General features: G+C 39.4%; 1 protein-coding gene and 1 pseudogene across 3 annotated transcripts in view; both read right to left on the bottom strand.

Annotated features, from left to right (window-relative positions):
- The window catches only part of RSU1 (Ras suppressor protein 1), a 193,226-nt gene that overhangs the window by 41,123 nt on the left and 128,753 nt on the right, over positions 1–23,350 (bottom strand). The gene's annotated exons all lie outside the window — the stretch shown is intronic.
- LOC123844190 (ADP-ribosylation factor 1-like) lies at positions 3,953–22,062 on the bottom strand (annotated as a pseudogene). Its single transcript, XR_010411701.1, has one exon. The product of XR_010411701.1 is annotated as an ADP-ribosylation factor 1-like (transcript).

Raw genomic sequence — 23,350 nt, 5'->3', positions numbered from 1 at the left:
CTCTTAACTTTTCTCATCAGTGATTCTTCACAGACTGTCTCTGTGTGCTGAGGAAGAGCTACTTTCTTTTGTCTTAAATTTTCTGGCCATTAATTATATCCGGGATGGCTTGTTTCATATAGTAATAAACAAAGAAACATCCCGCCTGGCTTTGGAGGGATATCAGTGTTATGTAAAATTAGATTATTCTTAAAATCCATTCTGTAACATTCTTTTCCATTCCTACAGATAATCTCTTCAAGGACCCTGAAATAACAATTGATTATGTAAAAGCACTAACCTTAAGCCTACTTCCAAAAGACTACCCGCCATATAGCACAAAATCCTTGTGAATTCTCTGTTTTGAATTTACTTAGCATTCTTTGCTAGTCTCAAGATTTCAAATATTTATGCTTTTCTTTTCTTTTTAAAAGTCAAGTTTTTGGGATATAACAAATGCAACAGCAAAATCTCGTGCCTACTCTTTGAATAACAAGCCCAAACAAAAAATTCATCAATGTTCTAAAAGGTGAACAGGTAGAAAGTTCTTTTTGGTCAATACATAATGTTTATTGCTCAATTTAGTCAGGAGACAAAACAAAGGAAAAAAAGCCTGAACAATATTTTCATAATGAAGGGATTTATAAAAATAGGATGTTTATTCAGAGATACTACCATGAAGGATAGTGAAGGATCTGTACAGAGCTGCTTTATTTATGAATCAGAGTACAGTATGAGAAGCAAGTCCAGTAACATCCTGCCATGCGAATCATATAGATTTGTCTGGACAACATCAAACACATAACGATGATTTGTGGAAAAGGGTAACATGGGATCTGTTACCAAGAAGAGAAATAACATGATTGCCTTAAAAATGACGGCCACCCCTTACTTCTGAGGGGCTTTAGAGTGTGGACACTTGAAGATGCAAAAATTACATTCATTATGAAAAATGCTAAATTCTTGTTACCTCATTCCACCTCCTTCCAAGAATTAAAGTGACAACTTCTGCATCATCATTCATGATCAATTGGTAACATGATCCCCTGGTGCCGCCTATGTTAACCACGTAACCTCGGGCAAGTCACCTACCGTCTCTGCCTGGATTTCCAAACTACATCACGGAGGTAACTCTGCCTCGGCTGTTCAGCTGAATTAGAAAACCCAAGTGCAGCTCATCACCTCCCACCACCTGCCCCCTAGCCGGGCCTCGCCCAGGCCTGCCCTCACTAAATAGGAGCTGTGGCAATGACCAACCACCCACCCGCCACACACCTGGGGGAAGACAACTTCCAATTTACAGAGGAAGTTCATGTTTTCAAAGTGAGTTATCACCACAACAAACATGTTTCTGGACGGTCTCAGGGATCGGAATGTAAACACTGGCCAGAAACCCACTAAGGAGACTTTCACCGCAGTGACAGCAATTGTAGGTTATAGGATCGGGGTGTCCCAGCTGCCGTCTGCTCTGTCCGGGGCTTGCCACATGCAATCTTATTTATTCCTCATGGCAGTCCTAGGATGTAGGTATTATTTCCAGTTTTACATGTTGCAACAAACGCACAGGCATGTAAGAGAAGTTAAAGGACGAACTCAAGCAGTGATGCTAGGTCTGAACCAGATTCTGTGGGGCCCCAGGGCCCCAGGGCCTTGGCACTAACCACCACATGGAGTGCAGAGTTCCAGTCTGTGCATGCTAACTGGGTCAGCAGAAAGAAGAAAAGGAGAAGGAATATTTATGGTGAACTGTAGAGTAATATTCACAGCAGAAGGCACCAGGAATACAAGTTTTCTCATCGATATTCATAGTGATTTGAAGCAAAATTATGTAACATAGGTCTAATTATATTGAAGAAAACACTAGTACAAATAATTGAGCTTCAATTGTTTCACAGCATTTTTGCGATGGCCTGTTTTTCCATGAAAGCATTCCAGAAAATTCCCTGTTCCTGATCTCATTTTATCTGTAGGAAAATAAAATCAAGGAAATTGTGTGTCAATATTTAAATGTGCTGATTTCTCAGCACCCCTCTTTCAGGGGGGAATAAAGCAATGTTGGTAAGATTCAGGACACAAATCTCTTTCTCCTTAAGCCATCAAACCTCAGAACCAATTGGCAAAAACATTATATGGCTTTCTAAAATAGCATGTCAGAGTTGCAAATTTAGTAAACATAAATGAGGATTTGAGCTCGTCAGGGATGTGGAGAGTCACTTCTCCTGTACATCTTTTGAAGACAATCTTGGAATATCTTTAAGAGGCAGAAGTGTTCTAGGTGAGATTTAGTACAACAGTTGATCTTTTTCTCCAAAACCATTATAACTGCTATCAGAAAGAGAATGAGAAACAAAACAAACCCTGAAAATAAACATATAATCAGGGAAAATAGTAATATAGCTTACGAAAAAAAATGTTTTATACATGCAAAAGACCTAGGGAGGTCATTTGGTATTTCCTAAATTTAAGATTACAAATCACATTTTTTTCTAAAAGGACTTTTTTTCCCCCCAGATATCAATCAGGCACGAAAAGAAATCCTCACAGGCATTCAAAAACAACAACAATAACAAAAGCAGCTTCTGGACCAAATGGACACAGCTCTTGTTCAGCTGCTTAGTGCTATTTTGCCCCGTCTTAGCTGATATGAGGAAGCACTTTCCCCAGTCATGAGGACTGTAGTCAAGGAGAAAGACACCAGCTCAGCAGTGCTTTATGAAACTGTGGCCTGCAGCATTTCGACGGTCAAGAATCAAGATCCACAATGGCCACTGATGGCTCTTCACATCGTCAGGAGCTGTGTCTTTTCACCCTTAGAGCCCCCTTCTTGCTCCAATGCCCGAGACAGAACTGTTCACAGCATAACCAATACCACCTCTGCCATGTTTTTCCCTCTTGATCAAACCCCTTCTCCCCAGAAGTAAACCCTTCCACCCCTTATGATCCCACTGTCCTCTGCCCCACCTCCTTCCATCATAGCTCCCCAAAGACTTCATTTCATATATTTGTTAACAAGTTTTGTCCCTCCTTCTAGTCTGCACCCACCACGGCAGGGCCCAAAGCTCTTAGGACAGACACGGCACACATTCGTAGACACTTTGGGGGAGTAGTTTCATCAGGTACGATGGTAGTGAGCATCAGTTTGTGAGATCATGTAACTCACAACATGAAAGCCTGTGAATGAGCACATGAAAACACGCTCAACACCACAACCATTATGGAAATCCAACTAAAACTGCCATCCCATTTCACATCCACTGGGATGGCTATAATCAACAACACATCTAACAGCATGTGACGGCCAGGACGTGGAGACCCTGGAGCCCTCCCATGGCTCTGGCGGGAACGTAAAATGGTGCACACCCTTTGGAGAACGGTCTGGACGTAAACTGGATGAATATACTAGAAGTCACTGAATGGTACACTCTGAATGGGTGAGTTGTATGGTTGGTGAATTCTCTCTCAATAAAGCCAGTAAAGAAGCAACAGCATGTGAGCTCTTTGGCATCTGACTAGTTAATCTTTGACCCACACGTAAGCAGGAACTGGACTGGCTACTAAGCTAAGGGCTTGCTTCTGACTGAGGTCTTCTCTGAATCGCTTCTTTCTTCAGTCTCTCAAAGGCTGATCATTTTTGGGAAACGAAGACAGTGTTAAAGACAGTTAAAACTCTCAAGGTCAGCTAATCTGATTTCTCAGATGCTCTGCCAATTTGCTGACTCTCCGGATATACTGCTTATTGCTTTTCTCCTTCATGCTGCTTGTGAGGAGATGTCAAAGCTTGTTACGAGCCTGTGACTGGAGCTACGTGGAGGAGCAGAAGCTGTAGTCTCCAATTAGTCAAGTTTTTAACTTGAGGAAGCAGGAAGGAGACAACAGTAAGGGAGGCAAGTATGCAGATGGCCAAAATAAACAGCAAATATTCATTTTTTTCTGAAATTAAATAGGAAATTCACTGATCCACTCTTAGACTTAAAAGCAATGGCTTACAGAGAATGAACTGTACCTGGATTCAATATAAAAGATTTATAACAAGAGTTTCCATAATTACTGTTGAAAAGCAAGATGCTGTTTTCTAATTACTAGCTTTGCTTAACCTAACTAGTAAAAACAGTAAACAATGGGGTAGAAAGTGTTGAGTCTGTCCAAGTCACAAAGTATAAAAGCATTAGTGATGCCAGAGGACTTTTAGCTTCCATATATTTATGAGGAGGTGCTACACTCCTCTTCTTTCTGCTACGTGTCCTATAAAATGAGATTCTGTCCTGAAACTTTTAAAGAGTTAAGGGAAATCCATTTAAATATTTCTTTAAAAAAATACCACAAGAACCTTATGAACCTCCTAAATCAAAGACTTAATCTCATTTTTATTTTTAATTTATTTTTTGAACCATCAATGCAGCTTTAACTTAAAAAGCTTTTTCACTCAAATTTATTCATAAGCAAGATAAACACCCTAACAGAACGGAGATTAGAAGGGGTCCTTGTGAATCACTAAGGCACCATATTCAGCATGTGTGAAAACTGGGAATTAAATCACTCTCCTTCCCTGAGATACGCATCTTATGCCTTCAGTATCCAAACAACTGGGATAACTTATTTATCCAAATCAATTAACAAAATTAAAAAGAAAAAGCACCTCCAAAGGGAAGAATCTTATCAGCATTTAAAAACCTTGAAAGAACACAAGACAGAGCTCTGTAAATCCTAAGAGGTACTTAAAACCAGAGCTAATAAAAGAAGACAAAAACAAAAATTTTAACTTTGCTACACAGTTGCACAAAAAGAAAGAAAACTAAATCATAGGTTTTGTTACCACTATCTTGCAAATCAGGACAGAAAAAATGCGGAGGAGAATTATCCTCTCCTCTCTTCCCTACCAAGTTCTTCATAGGCAAGTGACTTTTGTAGGGGGGGTGGACAGACCACAACCAAATTCTTCACTGATCTCAATATGAAAGTCCTCTGCAGGAAAAAAACACAACTCTCTTCACAAATCATTAATGTTTGCCTAGCAGCCCAATTTTACTGGAAATCACTCCTTAATCTTGATTGAAATGAAATTTTTTTTAAGACATAAGGACATTTATTGGAAACAAGCAAATAAACCTACTCACACACAGTGATAAAATAAATTCCCAACCTGACACCATCAAAACTTTTTTTTTTTTTTTAAGATTTTATTTATTTGACAGAGAGAGACACAGCGAGAGAGGGAACACAAGCAGGGGGAGAGGGAGAGGGAGAAGCAGGCTTCCCGCCGAGCAGGGAGCCCGATGCGGGGCTCGATTCCAGGACCCTGGGATCATGACCTGAGCTGAAGGCAGATGCTTAATGACTGAGCCACCCAGGCATCCCACCATCAAAAATTTTTATAGTATTTAACACTATTTTAGGACTTCTGTTTAAAAAACAAAACACATTCTGCTCTCTGAAACTCTTTTCCAACTCCACTCCCTACAAAGGATGAATCAGGAGTAGGCATTTCTCATCACTGCATAACACACCTGTAGAATGCTTTGTCAAATTACATGTACGCAATTATCTCATTACATGTGACAAAATTAACTTGCTCTTTCCCTCAGGCTCAATCTGTAATAATGAAATAACACTAATACCAAACTAAATTAAAACATGCAGGCATGTCCACTCTGTAAAAGCAGAGACCATCTCCTTTGCTCATTATGGTTATTTTAAAGATGCTCCGTATTTGCAGGCACATCACAAGGTTGACGGGATAATAAGCAGGCTCACAGTGTCTCATTAATCACCTTTCTGTTCCAACAGAGGTTTAAATAAAGACTGTACAGTAGCACAGTGAAGCACGGTTTTAACAATGTTTTTCTTCGGGCGCCTGGGTGGCTCAGTTGGTTAGGCGACTGCCTTCGGCTCGGGTCGTGATCCTGGAGTCCCTGGATCGAGTCCCACATCGGGCTCCCTCCTCAGCAGGGAGTCTGCTTCTCCCTCTGCCCCTCCCCCCTCTCATGTGCTCTCTCTCACACAAATAAATAAATAAAATCTTTAAAAAAAAAAAAAAAAACAATGTTTTTCTTCCTACTCAAAATACTGACCTACCGTCCATGCTTATCAAACATGGCACCCAATAGGTGCTTTATAAATGTTCACTTTTGTTGATGACAATAATGATAAAGGTCTCTTTCAGGAAGAGACTTACAAACAGACAGGTACAGAAAAGAAAGAGGCACAACAGCAAGAACTGAATTTAAATTTAACTGAAAATCAGCAACAAGAGAAAGTCCTGAAAGACTATGTTTTTATCTAAAAGAAAGAAAGCAGTGAATTTTTCATAATATATATTCATTCATGTTTTTAATATTTATAACGGACACACCTGATTTACAAACAAAAAATGTGAACTATGGAATTTATTTAGATTTGATTTACTTGAATCATCTTTATTAGATAAATTAATTTTTTATTGTCACATATCCAAGATGATCCTCCGCACATGAATTTTTACTATGAAATAGTTTAAAAATTTAAATGCTATATGCGTCCAAGTTTTTACTACTGCGCTATCCTGTTTCTTTCGATCTACTTCCAAATTTATTTTTCAAGCTTATGTCAAACAAGGCATATATGACTGAATAAGTGATCTGAAATAGCCTCTTTATTCTTCACTTTCTAGGTTAAAAAGGTGCTCTATTCTCTCTAGGTTAAAAAGGTGCTCTGTGTTTAGTGATGAAACTTATTCATTTAGTTTTGCCAACTTTTCATCTAAAATTTATTCAAGGAAGAGCCAGTTCAAATTTACATCATTTGAAGGAAAAATGCCAAATGCCCACCCTTCAAGATTACATATATATATATATATATATATATATATATATATTTTTTTTTTTTTTTTTTTTTTACCTTCCTTTAGCATAAGCAGATAAATTCTCCATGTCACGGCTGCTGAGTTTCCCTGCTATTTTTATTTTCTACTGACAGAATATTCAAAGCTGACAAATGTGGTAGGAACAGACATAATTATTAAAAGCTTCAATTTACAGCAAATAGTGACAGTTTGCTTTTGCTACTCATAAAGCAAAATCGAGGAGGTGTAAATACACAGGGAAGGTAGAACAAACATGCTTTAGATCTTTTTAAAATAGTTCCAATAAGCAATGCTCATTTGACATATTATTCCAAAAGTATTGGTTTAGTCACTGATTCAAAAAATAAAAATAGAATTATGGCTGGCGACTTTCAATACTTTAAAAACTTTACTTATGGTTATCCTTTGTGTATCTAATGAAGGCTTTTAAAAAATCACAGATAATTAACTTAAAACACAAGATGGAGAGTTCTGTACTAATTAAAGAATCATCAAGTATGTGCAGAAGGAAAAAAAATAAGGCAAATAAGCAAAATATTTCCACTGCATAGGAATAGCTGGTTTGTCAGAGTTGAATTTCCTACAATTGACAATCTCCTGACTTTCAGTACATTTTACTAATTGTTGAGGGGGAGAAAGACTTGAATGCACAAGAACTATGTAAATTCTGAGTAATGGCAGGGGTCAGATAATGTCAGGGACAACACCGAAATGTTTGACATGAAACACTTCATAACCCTTATGTGACCTCTTTGGAGGCTGAATCATAGTGGTGTTAAACCATAAAACATATTACCAGCGGAATTTAGTAATGGCAAGAGAGACATTGGGGGGGGGGGCGGGGAACCAGGAAAAATCATACAGAAAAAGCAAGTAAACTGTCTCCCATTCAAAAAGCACGTCATCAGCGAAAGGGGCTCATTTAGAAAGTCTATTCCGAGGCAGAGACAATATGAGGAGATGATGTTCCTGCTCCAAAGCAAGAAAATCAAGTCAGAATCTGGAGAAATGAACCATATCCGGAGACAAGCTTTTGCCAAACTTCCCAAGGTGACGGGAATGTTCTTTATCTTGACTGGGGTGCTTGATACATGGATATAGTCATTTCTCGAAACTCAGGGAGCTACATGCTTAAGGGATGCATGTTATATGTACATAATTTCTGAACTGAAAAAACTTATGACTTCCAAACATGTATTTATTTTATTGCATTAGATGCAAAATGGAGGGTCTTCTGTTAATTTTCAAAAAACTCTTTCTTAAAAAGCAGGAAAATACAAAAGGGAGAACTGAGAAAAATCTAGGGCACAAAATAGGAGTGGAGCAGAGAGACAAACCATTAAACTTTGAGTCACCAATGGAAAAAAAAAATCTTTCCAAAGACTCAAATAGTGCTCACAGGGGCAAGTGAAAAAAAGAGAAGGAATGATGCCTCCCTGACATATTAATATATTTAATAAATAAGTGTTTGTTTAATAAACTAGGCTATGAACGGCATCTCCATTTTAAAGTCGATGAGATATACAGGATAGTTCACTGATGCGCCTAAGGATACACAACTAGGACAGAGCCAGGATGCAAATAGATCTCGCAGACTCCTACACATAACTCACCCCACAAAACAATACTCTGTGTGCATATTGTGTGTGTGGTGTGTAAAACATAAAAATAAGAACCACTGTTAGCTTCATATAGTAGTGATGAGGCTTTCCGCCTCGCCTCCACACAGGATGGGTGAGTATAAATGTGCTGGAAACTATGCGCATGAACTAAAACAATCGCGAGTTCTTTTTCTTAAATATTCATTCATTCAATGGCTTAAAAATCTGCAACATTATACTTGGGTATGCAAATATGTATCCGCTAAACGCTTAACAGCCTAAAGAGCTCTCTGACTAGCTATGTTGAGTGTAATTTTATTCTCTTAGCACAATTTTTTATTATGATTTGATTGAAGTTAGTTGTACTTGATTTCAGAAAAGCAGGCAGAAGATAATGCCAGACAAGACTGCATTTTCTGTGGATTAGTTACTGAGATGTGCTTTTGGAAATCTTATAGAGAGTGGGAAAGAACGGTACTCTTGAAGGGATGTCACAAAAGTTCACCGAGGCTCAAATGTGACACCAGAGCTGATGGGTGCCTTGGCTGGTCCTGGAAACAGTGTTCTCATATACACCCCATCTTGGGTTCCTAAACACATGAGATTCTGTGTTAGCAGTGCCCTTCCTTCCATATGCCCTCTGGTAACGTCAGCTGCACAGCCTCAGAGGGTCACATCATGACCTTGTAGCACAAATGGTTTGCCCTGTGCGGTTCACTGTGCTTATTCCAAACTTCAAACACACATACACCCCAAAAGGAAGGAAATCTGTCAGTATATATCTCAAAATCACAATCACTGATACAACCCACATATACCTTTTCCTTCCTAAAAAGAAACATACATTTTGCATCATTCCATAAAATGTGCAAAATACAATCTAATCATTAGTCAATGGATATTTGAGAATATAATATAGGGGTGAACCACCCAATTCAATTGGGACAGTCCTTAAAATTTTCGCTCAAATGAAGTTTGTATCTTCTTCCACAGTGAGACATGGAAGACCAGTCATGGGATGGTAGAGGCAAAAGCTTAAGAACATGGGCTTGGGTCTCAGATTCTGGTTCAAAGCTGGGCTCTGTCACTCAGTAGCTGCATTACTGAGGGCAAAAAAACTTAATCGGTTAAAGCTTCAGTTTGCTGATCTATAAAGTGGGGATGATTATATTTTCCTTCAACTTCATAAATTATCCTGAGGAATCAATAAAAAAACTTACATGAAGGGCTTAGCAGAGTATGTGGCATACATGCTCAATAATCCTATAATCATATATATAATTTTGTATATATGTATATATAATGCATATTTAACAACTCTATAATACTTTGAATAGTGCTATAATAACAAAAATACAGGAAGTATGTTTCCTTTTTTCCTTAATACTTTTATTTACGAAATTTTATTAGAACATTTACATGTTGTTATTTAAAATAATGAATTAAGTTGCACACAGAGAAAAATCAGGAAGGAACAGAAAGCGTAAAGAGCAATCTTCCCACTTGACAACACTATTGATACTTAAAGTGTATCCTTCAAAACTTTTTTAAATACACATTTGCATTAAGTACAGGTATAGAGTCTGCTTTTTAAATTTGTAATATATTACGAAAATTCCCCAAAGCCATTGGTCTTACACAGCATTAAATGGCTGTCTAGCACTCAGTCAGACTGCTGCATCATGACTTCCCCAATCATAGGCTGTGGGGCACTCTGGTATTTCCAATCACCGCTATTATAAATGAGGTTAAGTTTTTGTTTCATTGGTTATTTGTTAAGAGGATTATAATCATGTACAAAATAAAGCAAACAAGGTGAGCTAAAAGAACCCCATTTCTTTCAAGGCTCTGACCAGTAGCTGTCGGGTGGGGTTGTCATGAAATCGATGTGTTTCAACAAGTGATTTCGTGGTACCTGCAGAATTCCTTTCCATCATGCACCCTCGACCAACCAAGCATACATAGCATATGCCCAACCCTATTCTTGAATTAACAGGGGTAAAGCTGCAAGCGCTTACCTGACCTTACAGAATTAGCTTACAGTGTACTTCCATAAACACATTATGTAATGCAAAAAGAAAAGTGGCTTTGGCAAAAGTGACAAATTTTACTCAGGGCTTTTACGAAAAAATTCTTGGAGATCGGTCATTTAATAAAAAAAAAAAATTCTCATTTCTTGTACTATTTAATCAACAAAATTAGAATCAGCAGAAATAAAATGTGAGCCAGACATGTTCATAGCTATCAATGTTTTTCAGTTCCAAAAAATTAGAACAAACAGATAAATAGTGTTTCAAGTAAAAACACCCTTCCCTTTAAATCCCGGAAATATGCAAATACAATATAGCTTCATACACTCAGGAAACTGGTTCTTTATTCCACAGAGATTTTTCTGTCAGTGTTACAAGCTGAAAACAAAATATGAATGACAAGTGCACATACTTAGCTGATAGAGAATACAGAGTCCAATACTAACCACATTAATCTCTCATAGAGGTTATGTGACTTCCAGGCAGAAATATTGATTCAGACCTAGTCTCCTGCCACTAAGTTTGACAAGTGTTCTAATCTGAGCTGAGAAATTTCTCCCCAAAATGGTAACTTTCAGTACTTCCCAGAGCTCATCTGGCTAACCTGGTAACTAACTTGATTATCTAGTTTAATTCATGCATTAAGAACTTTTTAATAAACAGGCTGCTGGATAACAGGAGTATATACACATAGACCTCACTGGATACTGAAAGTTATTCAAAAGCTAGTAATTGAAAGAACCAGGCAACATTCTCTATGTAGTTATGCTAGGTTAGATTTTTAGCTTTATGGGGGTTTTTTGGGTCATTTTTTAATATTGCCACACTTTAATCATACTCAACAATAAGAACAATTCAGTAAACAATTTTAGAGCTTACTCTTCTCAATCAGATTTTTGTGTGTGCATGCATAACTGAGAATTTGGAAAATTCTCATTCTTCCTCTCCCACAATTTCCTCCAGCTGCCCAGGGTCACCCCCACAGACAGCTCTTGAACCCATGATCATCAAAGTCGGCAGTCCTCCTTGGCCCACGCCAAGGCACAGCGTGATCGTCCACTGGATTCTTCTTCTAGCGGATAATCGGGTATTGTGCTATCATTTCTCTTCATCTCAAACACAAGGAGTTTTAGTGGCTTATGCCTCCTTTTCCTTTCCTCTAATCACTGTGCATCTTGGGTTTTTTTGATTTTTCATTTTGTATGCCAGTTCGTCAACTTCAATTACAACAGAAATAAAACCACAATATATGTGAGAAGACTCTTCCTTAACGTTGTCTTTTGAATTATCTACTCAACTTGGGGGTTGAGATTTAAAACAACAACAAAACCAGTGTCATCTGGTAATGCTGTAGATCTTTCTCAGCAGATCTTTCTTTCCCCTTGAAAATATAAACCAAGTCTGTCCCCATGTTCAAGATTTGCTCAGAGAATATTTTGGCATCAAAGATAACTTGGTGTTTATTAAGAAAGCAGAGTAACTTTTTGGTTAAGTTACTTTTCTCCTCACATGTAATACAACACAAGGAATGTCAGACTTTATTTGGCTGCCTGGGTCTTTGAAGGGAATGAGATGATAAGTATGTGAGAATCCCTGCTATTCTCATCCTTCCCCACAAACAGTACTGTTCTAAATTTTAATCTTGTCAAAATGGTAAATATAAAATGGTATCACTGTGGTTTTAATTTGTAGTTCTCTGATCACTAATGAGGCTGATTGTGTTTCCTGTTTCTTCACCGTTAATGTTTCCTTTTCATTGAAATGTTTATTCATACCTCTGACCTAGTGTTATTTTATTCATATAATTTCTTTATCTGTTTTAGATACTAATCCATCCTCAGCGATATGTGCTGCAGATTACTTCTCCCCACTGTGGCTTGTCTTTTCAATTTGTTAAGCATATCCTTTTGATAAAGTGAACATTTATTTTGATACAGTTGAATTTATCAATTTTTTTCCTTTGCACAGTTTGTGTTTTTTTGCGCTTGGTGTTAAGAAATGCTTCCCCCCCCCTTTTTTTTTGCATTCTGGGTTTCTTTTATTTTATGAAAAAGCTAATTTCAAATCTACATTAAACAAAGCTGAATACAAAGTCTTCGTGCAGGAGGCCTGGTGGTCTCATTTATAAAAACCTATGACCACTGTCCTTAGGTCTTAAAGTTTCAGAAAGGATCCTTTGGATGGCTTTGCATTTGCATGTTTCAATGCCAGAGTGCAGGGACAGACCCTGTGTCCGTTGGAAGGCCTTGGTCAGCCCCCAGAGTACCAAGTCACCTCCGCGGTCACCCTCAGCTAAAGAAATTACGTCCACAAATTTTCCACTTCCCGTTTTTTTTTTTTTTTTAATAGTTAAGAGATTTTATTCTAGTAGCTATAAGTACAGTGCTCGTTTGTCAAAATGAAAACTGAAAACGAGTATACAAAACAGTTGATTATTAATCGTGTGTTGAAAGCAGTAAGCAGTTCCACGACACCAAATAAACCAGTTCTGAGGATTTCCCCAAGATAAAGTTTAACAGCTCCAGCTTCTTCAGTGTTTATCAAAATACAAAAGAAAACAGTAGAGGTCGTTGTTTCAGTGGCAAATCCGACCCTTGCAGGCTGAGGGAGTGAAAGCACATGTAGACAGGAGTTCCCGGGGCTGAGGCTCTAGGGTGATGGCCCGCCCACCTGCACTCCTGCTGGTGAGACCCCAGGCAGCCTGGAACAAGCCAGAGTGCCCACGCCGACCCAAGGGAAGGCCGGGGTCCCTCCAAGGAGTCCGTGAGCAGTGACCGCAGCCCCCAGCCTGTCTCCTGGGCGGCTGTGTGAGCACAAGTACAAGCACAAACGCTAGGGGATGCAGGATGACCCGAGACAGAGCCAATCACAGGGACCCTATCGTGACCATGCAGAATGGACCATGGCTGGTTCTGCCGTGTCTCATGTTCCCGACGGGCAACAGATCACTGGTGGGCTAGACTCTGGCCGCCACTGCAGAACCGACACTAGGCATGTTTCTCCCTTCTGTGTGTTCAAGTGTTCTCCTTATCTTGTATTTGTAACGATTTTAAAAATGCACTGAGTTCAGGTTAAAAACCAACCACCAAAATGGATCTCAGCACAGATCTAACGCCCAGAGGAGGCGTGCCAAGCTGGTTGGACACAGCGACTCCTGGAGGCCCCGTGTGCCTAACATCCCTTCTCAGTACTGAACAGTGGGTTGATTCTCTTTTCACAATAAAAAAAGCTGAGTAATATTGCATAGGAGTACCAGAAACTTCCTCATTGGGAACAAAAACTATTTACATTAAATAAAAACCCGGCTGCAGGCTGTGTCTGCACATTTACAGCATGGTGAAGCACACTGTGACCGACCATGGAGACAGCTTCTGGCACTCACACCACATGAGAGTAAAGCAGGGTGGAAGGAGGGGCGGGGGCGTGGCTCACTTCTGGCTCCGGAGCTGACTGGACAGCCAGTCCAGTCCCTCATACAGCCCATCCCGCTGGTGGCACAGGTGGCCTGAATGTACCAGTTCCTGTGGCGCAGGGACCACGCCCCAGCTTGTCCGTGATCTCAGCCGCGTTCATGCCGCTGGGGAGGTCCTGCTCGTTGGCGAACACCAGCAGGACCCTAAGCTCATCTTCCGCCAGCATCCACATGAGCTCTTCATGGGCCTCGTTCACACGCTCTCTGTCGTTGCTGTCCACCACAAAGATGAGACCTTGTGTGTTCTGGAAGTAGTGACCCCACAGAGGTCGGATCTTGTCCTGGCCACCCACGACCCACACGGTGAAGCTGATATTCTTGTCCTCCACCGTCTCCATGGTGAAGCCTATGGTGGGAATGGCGGTAACGATCTCACCCAGCTTCAGTTTGTACAGGATGGTGGTCTTCCCCGCAGCACCCAGGCCCACCATGAGAAGGCGCATTTTTTTTTTTTTTGCCAAAAAGGCCCTTGAAGAGGTCTGAGAAGATATTTCCCATGCTGTAGGCGGGTGGGAGCAACACTGGCCAGAGAAACCCTCGGTGGCGGCGGCAGCGGCGTGAGGCTACTGCTCTGAGCCATGTGTTGGTTTCGCTCCCACCTCCATTTCCCGGTTTTGCCTGAGGTCTTAAATTTGCAGCCTCATCTTCATCAACAGTTTCCATCACGATGTGTGTGATACAGTCTGATACACATGCATCCACACATACAGCTAGAGAGCATTCAGCAACATCACCTTTGTTGTCAGTTTCTTCCTTCAGCTCCCAGAGAGGCTCTCTCTTGCTCACTCATTTCTCTCTTTTTTTTTTTGGTTCATTGAAATTTCCATAGTTTTGCTTTCCTTTTAAAAGTTGGTTTCATGATTTAAAGATTCAAATATTTAATCTACCTGGAACTGATTTTCTTTACATGTCACAATCTGGTTTCATTTTTCTTCCTCCACGTGTATAATCCTGCAACTGCATTGCTAAGGGGACAGTTCCTCCTCTTTCCACTGATCTGCAACACACGTGCTGCCATAAACCAAGTTTGCACGCATGCATATATCATGTATGGGCTTTCTATACAGTTCCAGTGGTTTCTTTGTCTACACTAATACCCTAATTCCTCAGTCTTCATTACTCTTCATTACTCATACTTCATACTTCATTACTCAAGGTTTGTAACAGACCTTGATCTCCATAAGGCAAGACCTCTCATCTCTCCTCTTCTGGTTCTTCCTTAGGAAGGTCTTGGTTATTCTTGACCCTTTGCTTTTCCAAACAAGCAACCAGAACTAGCCTGTCAATTTGAACTATCTTTTCTCTCCGGTTGCTTTTAACGACTCCTCTTTTGTCTTTGATGTCCTGCCCTCCCACCATGATATGTCTAAATATGTATTTGTGTTGCCTGGTATACAGTGTATTCACTCTATATTAACATGCTAATCTTTCAACATTTCTGGGAAATTCTATCTTTACACCCTAAATAACTTTACAAGGATGTCTGCAGAGCAAACAACCTTAGAAGATAGAGTCTCCCCCTCTGGCACAGAGAGCAGATCTGTTTATTTTCCTGGAGATAAAATAATGTCTCTCTTTGCTGGCCAAAGAGCAGATTTGCTTACAGTCCATTTTAAAAGACTGGGGTCTCTGGATGTGCCTCAGACTTCCTACACAACCCACTCTGCATCACCCCCATGTGACTTGGGGAGCACAGGGAATAGGCTTGAACATATAGCTCACGAGGCTTAATGCACTGTAATAAAGTCCTTTGTATCTGGCCCTGAAGTCTTGCATCTTCAAAGAGCATCTGCGAAACTGTAGCAAGCTTATTATAATAGAAACAAAATTTTCATTATTTATTCATTAAATTGTTATTATGATGAAGTTTCAAGACCCTTCAATTCTTGACCATTCCCCCCATTTTCAATATTTTAACATTTGGAATTCCAAATTGACCTGTGTTCCATCCTTTCCTTCTCTCATCCCTACATCTTACTCTGGACTATTTCTCACCTCCTTTGTCTCTCTGGGCTTCACGTGGGGTGATATCTCTCGTGATCTTCCAATCCATTCATTCTCTCCTCAGCTGTGTGTGACCCTCTACTTAACCAACCTACTGAGTTTTTATGTCTCATGATTCTATTTTTTTCCTTGTAATTCTATTCACTTCCTTTTCAAATCTTCCCAAACATTTTGGATGGTCTCTTATTCCTGCCTTGATTTTTTTTCTTTATGTACTTCCGTGCATGTGTTTCATATTCAAAATCAGCATTCCAGTGTCCTTAGGTCATCAGGGACCTAGTCTATTTACTGTTTTTGTTGACTTTGGTGACCTATGGCTTGTGTTATTCCCCATTTGGTAATTCCTGGGTTGCTGTGTTGAGTATTCGGTATTTTTTATGGTAACCCTGTATACACTAAATCTGGAGGAATTTTTGAGGGAACTGGACTGTTAATGCTTTCCTCCAGAGAGGACTTAATGCTTATATCTAACAGGTACCAGAGGGTTCTGCCAGCCTGGACATTTGTTATTTAAATTTTTTTAGGTTAGGGTTTCCATGACCCTGTAAGAATTGTAAATTTGTACCCCAGACTCATCCAAAAATAAGCCTGTAGTAGCAGACTGTCAGAGGAGATGATGAATACAATGATAACTATTTTTCTTCCACTTAGAGCAACAGGAAAAACCATTTTCCTCATCTACTCCCTTTCCTGGTGAGCTCAATTTTTTTTCAGCTCTCACTTTCTCTGAGGGTATACCTCCTTGTGAATGTTCTCACTCTATGAGAGTGTTTCAGTTTTGGGCTTCCAACATTACCCAGACCTCTTGATCTCTTTTTGCCCAAGGGAGTTAAGCTGTGAATTCCTTACACAGGTATGGCGAGTAGGGCAGTCCTGGCCTTTTTACCACACCCCTTCGGGTTCCAATTACTATACAGACTTTTTGCCCCTTTGGAGATTTCCCTTACTCTCTTCCAAGTTCAACAAAACATCTAAAAAGTCAGTTTCTCTGATTTATTCTGCATCTAGTCTTTCATGGTGAAAGGGCTTTCAGAATATCTGATTCCCATACACAATCATTTCCATGTTTTCTTTTTTGTCCACACAGCCAAAAAATGGGCAACTTTTCCATTTTGCAAGTGTCTTTGACAGATGCTTAAAATGAACTGACCATACAAGGAGGCAAGAGAGATTCTGAAATAACAGCTTTTCTGTAAACTACAAATTTAGACCAAAAGCATTCTGCAGCACTCATACAGCTGATACGATCTGATACTGGTATAATCTGATACTGCATTTATCAGACTGACATTTGTATGTTAACAAGATTAAGGCAAAGCATTTTCACTGGCCATTTTACCACATGTACCCATAGGTAGCACGTTTCTTTGAGAAATATTGGTGAATTTTTTGAATGAATTTCTGATGGAACAAAAGACTAGAAATCCTTGTGTTCCAATATTTAAGAGACATCATGAACAACTACCACATACTTGAAAGAGAAGTTACCTTAAATTTTTGTTGAATAATATAATATAGCTTAGCTTCTTACTGATTCCACAAAGACTTCTCCATGTTCACTTTCCTAATAAAATTACACTGCCACTTTTTAAACCATCCTTCATGTATACATTCTAACCTGTCTTAACTCTCTCTTTTTTAAAGATTTTATTTATTTATTTGACAGAGAGCAGGAGAGAGAACGAGAGAAAGCACAAGCAGGGGGAGCAGCAGAAGGAGAGGGAGAAGCAAAGTCCCCACTGAGCAGGGAGCCTGATGTGGGGCTTGATCCCAGGACCCCGGGATCATGACCTGAGCCGAAGGCAGACGCTTAACTGACTGAGCCAACCAGGCGCCTGTAACCTGTCTTAAGTCTCAAAAGACTCTTGGGCACTTTAACTTTGGCAATTTTTTGGTCACAGCTTTAGAAGTATATTTTTGGTTATCTGACAAAATTAAAAAAAAAATCCGAGAATACAGAGAAGGAGAATCAATAAATGAAAATCCTGTTGAAATTCTGTGTATTTTAAAGCAAAGAAGCTTCAAGACTTCAATTAGTCTTTCTCTGATAGTTCATATGCTAATTTCTACTTATTTTAATTAAAGAAAAAACTGGAAGCACTTTTTCTTGCCATTTTGAAATTAAAAGACAAAATAATCAAAGAAATCAAACCAAAGACTATTCCGTGGAGATAAAGATAAGATTAAATTTGATGATAATCCACAACTAAGATGCTGGCTGTGGTGATAATTTGGGGCGCATCTCTTTGCAATCCCTCAAAAACCCCTCTAAGTTTGAAAGGATGAAAGCATACTGACTCAGTATAAAAAAAAAAAAAGGAGCCAGAAATCATGATATAAGGAAAAGCCCACTCAGGTTCCTTGGACTGTGGCCTGCACTTCACGCGGCCTGGACACCTGTAAGTACCTGCCAGCCACCGCGCTCTGTGCCAGGACTAGGCTAGCAGACATGTTCACTATCCTTCTGAACAATTTAGTCAGGACAGTCCATTCAAAGCCACCCTGCTCTAAACAAGGGGCACTATGTGTTCACGTACAACAGGAGGAGAGAATCATCTGTAACAGTCTAGCTGATTCTGCCCCTTTTCATGCCCTCAGAGAGGAGAGTCTTTATCTTGGGAAGATGAAGGGATTGAAAATAAAGATGGATTACTATTTCAGGTTATAATTTGCTTATGTCGGGATCTACTTTCTTAAATGGAAAGAGCGGCAAGCCGCATCAAGACTTTTTGAACATTTTCCTCCTAATGCTCTTGATAATGGGTTAAAAATATTCTTCAATTAAGCCTCCACACCACTCTGCCAGAACCAGCGCGGGACCATTAGCTCTCCCACCGTGTGGCACCGGAGGCTGGTGGGCCGGGAGCTCCGCTGACAACCAGAAAAGTCACAGGAATCGCCTCTCGCCGAGCAGAACGACGACCTGTGTCGTCGGCATGCAAAGGTCACCCACTGGTCTTTCTTAGTCTCACGCGTGGTCTCCATGAAAATACAGAAGAAGGACCCCACAAACTGGTGTGCCGACAACCTTTTAACTTGAAGTACACATACGAAAGTGCAGCTGAGCCTGAAGGCGGTGGAGCCCCTAAACCCATGCTGTTAACGAGGTGAAATCACCTCTTTTCATTTTCGCCTGTCAGGAAGGGCTGGTCCCAGGGCCAGGGCGGGTAGGACCTCTAAGAAAAAGGACGCCCAGGTGGGCAGTGGGGTGGTTCTGGGAGGTGGTGGGCAGTGGCGCAGTTTCGAAGAAGAGCAAGTTTGAGTACTATATACACTCCAGGAGTCCCAAAAGGGACGGGGGCGGGGGAGTAAACGTGCCTTCATGAACACTGTTTATGGTACAAACACTGACCTTTCCTTTATTGAGAATTTTATAGAACCCACTAAAATGTAACAGCTCAGAAGCATCTAATACATCTCCTTTAACACATGACTCTGATTTATAAGGAAGAAAGGATTCATATTCATGTTAGAAGTTTATGAGATCTCCAGGGAAATTCTCCACAACTTCACAGACATTCCCTTTTCCCAGGGCTATAGCGATTGTCCCGTGGAGGCATTCAGATAGAGCTGCTCATGCTCGCTGAACGCAGTGCTAGCTCGGGGACGGTCAATTGTTTTCTCCATGACTCTTGGGTGTATAGAAAGCTATTTCTAGAGGATTAACAACAACTAGGATGCCAAACCAAGAGGAGCAAGGAGGTGTTATATACTGGATAAGAAGCCACATATATAAACAATGACATCTAGGACAGGTTCAATGAATGTTCCTATGGATAAGACAGTGTTTTAAAACAGATGGAGCACTCAACTTTGAGCCAGAAGACGTGGCTGGAGTCTGCTATCCTAGCTGGGTAATCCTGGGGAGGTCACTTAACCTTTTACAGCTGTGCTTTCCACCCATACAGAGAGGGGACTAAATTCGATTGTCTGAGGCTTCTCTGAACTCCAGTATAATTAATATTCTAATCTAAAAAGGTTTTATTCTTCTTTCCTAACATCATCCTCTAAGTTTTTACCAATTTAGAGACGTGTTATTGGAGATTAGTATCTCTTTATGCATATTCTTGCTAAAACCATAGCCCCCACTTCGTGGCATTCCATGATATGGTATTATGATTAACACTATTTATTCATTGACATTTATTGAGTGTTTACTATGTGTCCAACACAGTTCTCAGTACTCTACATGCATTATCTCATAGAATCTTCTTTAACAACCCTATTAGGCAGACACTATTATTCAACCTTCCAGAAGAGAGATAATCACTGCTCCAAATTTTAAAAAATAAATCGTAAGTGGTGGACTTAGGATATGAAATGAAGGTAGTCTGACTCCAGAACTCACCATCCCAACTACACTGTCACACTGACTGACCACAGCAACACCCTACTCAACAAATAATATCTAAAGCAAACACAGTTCTCCCTAAAATCTACATAAAGATTATGAACTTCTACTGTTTCTCTACTATCCTGAAGAATTCACATCTTGTCCAAATTTTTAGGTAACAGGAATATTTTGATACCTAAAGATTGATGATACAGTACCTTTTCATATTAAATAAAGAATTCTGTCTGAAATATATCCCCTAAAGAAAAAAAACCTTGTAATTTTCCTATGGAGATAGATGATTTTTCCTAAAGCTATGTAAAAGAACACATTAGGCAAAACAGAAATGATAAAATATGTATTTGGGAGATGCTGATACTGAAAATATTCCATGGATCATTCTAAAATTTAGACAAATTTCTATTACCATGCCATGATAAAATGGACAAGATAATATATTGAATCAAGGAACAAGAACTCAACAGTTCATCTGGGCAGCTACGCAGTTATGAATAATTTTAATAAATATGCAAAGCTGGTATTCTGCCACATAAAATAGCTAGTCAATTGTGAATCTGAAATATATTTTTAGACTATAATGTGTCTGTCCTTGGAATTAAATAATTGATTGTCACTTTAATGAACACTACTATTTTTGATTTTAGGATATCTGCATTTTGTCTTGTGCTTTCTTAAGATTAATTCTGGTCTCTTCACCATTTTAACTGTGACTATTTTATAGATTAATTTTATAACTCGATTTTTATTCTACAGCTAGGTTCTTGCATACCAGAATACATTGCTAATCACTTGCCAAATGCATCTCTATACCCTAGAGATAACACTGCTGAACTAAGTTCAAGGATATGATTTGAAATAATAAATCCTATCTGCACCACACAAAATATATACAAGACGACATGGAATACATGTAGAAACAAATTCATCTTAAAGACCAACTCACCTCCTGCTGTAATTGAATAAGGACATTAACAACGACACCTTCAAACTACATGTTATTTTGAAAATATTTACCTTAGCCTTTCCTAATGGTCCGTGCCCAAGAGACTAGTTCAGAGAGTTACGTTAACTACCACAGTATTGTAAAGACTCTGGATCTGTCTTGGTCTCAAGGATGAAACCAACACTTAGCAAGGATGAAGCTTATACTTTAGCTGTCTGTCTAGTTAAGAAATCAGCTCTGGAAAGCAGTAAATTTTCCCAGATTTGCTTTTCTAACTATATTCAGTATAGGTAACAAAAAGAAGAAAGGAATAGAAGTTAAGAGCCTTAAATACCAGATGAGACTCTGCCTTGTGGTCTTAAGCTAAGTGACCTCTAAGCCTGTTTATTATAATTAAAGCCACTCCATTAATGACTACTTACCAATGGACGTGAACTAGTGTGCACCCTCTCACAGTTCTTATAACAGTGCAACTGTACTACAGTGTAGTGCAATAGTATAAAAATACTGTATTATTAACTCCACTTTACACATGAAAAAATATATGCAATGAGCCTGCTTGATGTTAGGCACTTAGAAGCTAAGCAAAAATGATGAACCAAAAGACAGGATCTCAGCCCTCCTAAAGGTTACCAATACAGTAGGAAAAAAATGTATTATATAATCCCACAAATAAACATAACATTACAAGAGCAGTAAGTGCCAAGATAGGCACAAGGTATCCTGATTATAGGTGAGGGCGGTGAGTTGAGCTCAGACTTGGAGTAAGACTGTGTTTGAATTCTGGCTCTAGCATATATAATTATATCCCTGGGCACTTAGCTTAAGACCACAAGGCAGAGTCTCATCTGGTATTTAAGGCTCTTAACTTCTATTCCTTACTTCTTTTTGTTACCTATACTGAATATAGTTAGAAAAGCGAATCTGGGAAAATTTGCTCCTTTCCAGATCCCTGAGATCCCTGTATTTCAGTTTCTCTCTCTGTAAAATGCAGATTATAGTACCTACCTCATAGAGTTGTAATGATTAAATAGTAAGTGTCCAATGAACAGTTGTAGTTGCTTTCTGCTATTGTAATTATTTGACCTTATTGAGGGGTGAGGGCAGTGGGGAAGGTAGACTCCTCACATAAAGGAATCAATGACCTAAAATCTACAGAATAGTGGGAATTAACGAGTCAGTGGGGGAGGATGGGTGCTGGGTAAGAGAAATGTTTCAGGCACTTGAAAAGGTTCAATAAACACACTATGATATTAACTAGCTAGGCTATCTAAGATCATTTAATCACTTGGGATTCAATTTCATCGTCTGAAAAATAAGGAGGGGAAATTAGATAATCACTCTGATTTCATAATCTTTATGTTTCTATAAAATTTGAACACAGTAAAGCAAAAGATTGGAAATATAGGTCAGCTGAACACATTTTACTCCTTTCCCTAGTAAGGAGTAGGGCCAAAAAGGCCTTAGATGAAAATTTTAAGAACAGTCCCACTTTATCTCCTTTCTACTCTCCTTGTTCTGATCTCCCTCATTATTAACTTTCCTACACCTATAAATAAAAGGAATCACACGGCAGTAACCTTGTTTCCATCTGTGAAGGTGGTTTACATTTCTCTAACTGTAATGTCAATTTTCTCTTTCAGGAGGATCATCCACTGACATGATTCCAGGCAGCTCTGTCTTATCAAAAGGACTGCTGTATATAAACATGGCTGGATGTTTAAGTTTAAGTTTATATTTACCAAACTGCTGATATAACATATATTTATGACCAATTTTTCCTCCTTAGTTGGCAGGCTAGTGTCTAATTAAAGGAGGGGTCCAGGGAAGACTCAGCCAAAAGAAAGATGAACTGTAGCTCCAGCCTAAATTGGATTCCTAAATTCTAGGACCATAAAACCTCTTCCCTAATAGATCTCTCTCCATTTAGGATTATCCAGAAACCTCAAAATCAGGGTACATAAGACCAAACTCATCTTTCACTCCCTCCTGCCTTGACTCTCATCCCTTTCCTCCCATGTCCCCTTGGTCAGCACCGGTCAGGCCCAAGGAGAGCCCCGCAGGGACCTTTCAGCTCCAGACTGTTGACTGAAATGAAAGAATCTTTTACATCTTGAGTGGAAAACCTG

Source organism: Mirounga angustirostris, unplaced genomic scaffold (assembly GCF_029215605.1).
Source record: "Mirounga angustirostris isolate CCGP_5_RB_7025 unplaced genomic scaffold, mMirAng1.0.hap1 SCAF_5, whole genome shotgun sequence".
In the NCBI taxonomy this organism is placed as follows: domain Eukaryota; kingdom Metazoa; phylum Chordata; class Mammalia; order Carnivora; family Phocidae; genus Mirounga; species Mirounga angustirostris.
The sequence above is the reverse complement of the archived record's forward strand: the minus strand, read 5'-3'. Positions and strand labels throughout refer to the sequence as shown.